General features: G+C 39.7%; 1 non-coding gene across 1 annotated transcript; it reads right to left on the bottom strand.

Moving 5' to 3' along the window:
- Positions 1–1455: 1455 nt before the first annotated feature.
- Positions 1456–1594, bottom strand: LOC141503834 (small nucleolar RNA SNORA76). The gene has a single exon (XR_012473134.1). It is a non-coding gene; the product is annotated as a small nucleolar RNA SNORA76 (small nucleolar RNA).
- Between the last annotated feature and the right edge of the window lie 1502 nt (positions 1595–3096).

Genomic DNA, 3096 nt, shown 5'->3' on the forward strand with positions numbered 1-3096 from the left:
TGGTATGTACAGAGGATTAAACCAGGATCAGTGGATAGAAGACATGCTTATTTTTGATGTCAAGAAATACTTCTGAATCATGATAGAAGTCCCAAACTTCTGTAGTGACCTGCCTGGGGAGAAAGTGGGTTCACTTACAGTGGAAGTCTTCAAGGCAAAGTTATCTGACCATTTGTTGGGGAACTCCACAGGTCTTGCATATGTTTTCTCCTCTCACAAAGTTAGCAACCTAGTTAAGAGGTCTTCATTGCCTCTGGCATGAAATATTTAGAGTAGCCTCCTATTTGGACTCCCTGACTTAAGAAATTCCAGTCCATCCTCTGAAAAGTCATTCTAGGACCTTTCCTAAAGTCTGGGTCTGATCATTTCAGTACACCTGATTCAGCGACTCCAACCGCTTCTGAGTGCCTTAAACTTCTAAACTTCTATACTAACTGGGCCCTACCAGTTTTGTTACACATTTATCTCCTTGTTGCACAAACAGATCTCACAGTTCCACACACAGAGCATCCCAGCTTTCATCATCAGAGGCTTCTTCCTCTGTCTTGAGTGGACTTTCAGGTCAACTCTAACCTCTTGGAACTCCTGGTTTTCTTCCCAATACAACTAAAGCTCCATTTTTCTATGAATAGTTTTCCTGTGCTCCCAAAACAACTTGGGGTCCGTTACATAGACTTTGTAGATATACTTACATGTTCAGGGTTGTCTCTTCCATTAGAATATGTGTACCTCAAGGGGAAGGACTTTGGAACTTGATCTATCACTATCCATAGTGATACTCCATGTTCCATTGAACAAATCACTTCTGCCATAACATCTGATGTCTTTTTTTCCAAATTGCAGAGTATTCCAAGGGTTTTATTTCCTTGTTTTGCAAGACAACCCAACCCCCTATTTGCAATTCAATAAACATTTGTACTAAGCTCTAGAAATACAAAAGGAAGCAAAAGACTATTCCTTTCCCCATTTAATCATGCTCTCCCTTTAGAATACAATAGCCTTTTTTTAGTGTTTTTTTTTTTTTTGCAAGGCAATGGGGTTAAGTGGCTTGCCCAAGGCCACACAGCTAGGTCATTATTGAGTGTCCCAGGTCAAATTTGAACTCAGGTCCTCCTGACTCCAGGACCGGGGCCCCTAGAATGCAATAGTTTTGAAGGCAGGAATCGGTTCCTTTAATAATAAAAAAAAAAAAGCCAGTGTGCAAGCCCTTCAACACGACCTGAATTTCTACTTCTACCCCGTGACTATGCATTCTAAGCTGAGGCCAAAAGGGCTTTTTGCCGCATCCTTTCACCTCCAGCCTCTGCCTGTTCTCAATCTTCCCCCCACCTGGTACACTCGGCGGCTCGTGCTGCCCAAGTCACCCAGTGCTTTACCCACAATTTACACCGTTTGTCTCTGCAGGAGGTGGTTCAAACCCTCCACTTTGCATCCCCCCACCAGGGGGGCATCATGCCTTGTCGCTGGCTTTTAAAAGAACTGCTCGAGTTCAGGCTAAGCGGGACCAGTTATAAACAAGCCGGGGCTGCTCTTGCACTGCTGCTTGGCACGGGACACCACAACACAGGTGCTCCAAGAGTTCAAAGGCCTGTGCGATGATGTAAAGTCTTAATGTGGTCTAATATCCATATGGAGTTGATAGCACTTTTAGGCTGATAAAGCACCTTCTTCCTAACACCTATATGAGATAAGTAATCTGAATTCACACAAGTATGTGTTTATGCATATACCCAGATAGCTCTGACATGTTCTAGGTGGAGGGAGGAAGGGAAAGTTTCGACCTGTATGGGAAACAGCATTCATTAAATGCCGATTAAGAACTCATTCATAATGTTTCAAGTACTTCTTCATGATCATAAAGCTATTAAGTCTCACAGGTCAGACAAAGCCAGGTCTTTTTGATTCCAAGGTTAGTTCTCTCTTATTTATATCAATATTCCCTCTCTGAAGTATTATCCTAATCCTAGAGGCAGTTAGTGGTACAGTGCACAGTGTTTTGTTTGGTGTCAAGAAAATTTGAGTTCAAATCCAGCCTCCAACAATTTCTAACTAGGCAAGTCACTTCCCTTTTGTCTTCCTACTCTACATCCCAGAGTAATTGTATGGATCAAATTAGATAATATTTATAAGAGCATGTAGCACATTTTCTAGCACATAATAGGTACTTCGCAAAGGTTTATTTCCCTCTTTCTTACTTTTGTGCTTATTAAATGTTTATTCCCTTCCTCTCCCCAATTTTCAAATTATTGATTTACAGTTTTATAATATCAAAACCTGGAAGGCACCTTGAAGATACAACCCTCCCTCAATATACAGAATAAGACAGGGATCTTAACTTGAGGCCCACAGTCTGTGAATAGATTTCAGGGAATACATAGAATTGGTTGAGGAAAAAATTACATTTGTATTTCCACTAATCTTTGCTCTCTGTTACAATCCTGTGCAATAAAAAAATTATCAGAGAAGGGGTTTGTTGACTTCACTAGACTGCCAAGAGGGTCTATGATATACAAAAAAAAAGTTAAAGAAGCCCTAGATTAACAGAACCTGTACCTATGTAGGTCTTTTAACTTATCCAAGGTCACAAATGAGTTCTAATTTGAACTCAACCTTCCTAACACCAAGACTAGGGGCCCTACTACCTCAGGGCTATCTCTCCTGGGAGACAACATATTTGAGGAGAGTTGCTAAGGTTATATTTTGCTCTAATGTGTCAAAAGCTTCTGTGAAATCAAGAAACACTAAACATAGTGGTATCTAATATTCTCTATACTTCTCAGTTCTGTCACTATGAAGATGTGAAGGAAAATCCTTGAAAGATGTGATATTCACAGGATAAGAGAGTACTTGTGATAATCAAAGTAAGAATAACAAAGAGCAAAAGTGAACCAAGTAACATTTGCAAGTTCCAAGGGATTTTTAATGTAATTATATGAACATACTCAACCTCAGCATGGAATGCCAAGTTCTCTAAACACACACAATTTCAAAAATACTTTTATGAAATCCTTATTTAAAATTCCAAATCATTATCATGAAAACTAGTTCATATTTTGAACAATGTAATAAGGAACTTGTTAACCTTCCTTTACCAAA

Source organism: Macrotis lagotis, chromosome X (assembly GCF_037893015.1).
Source record: "Macrotis lagotis isolate mMagLag1 chromosome X, bilby.v1.9.chrom.fasta, whole genome shotgun sequence".
Lineage (NCBI taxonomy): Eukaryota > Metazoa > Chordata > Mammalia > Peramelemorphia > Peramelidae > Macrotis > Macrotis lagotis.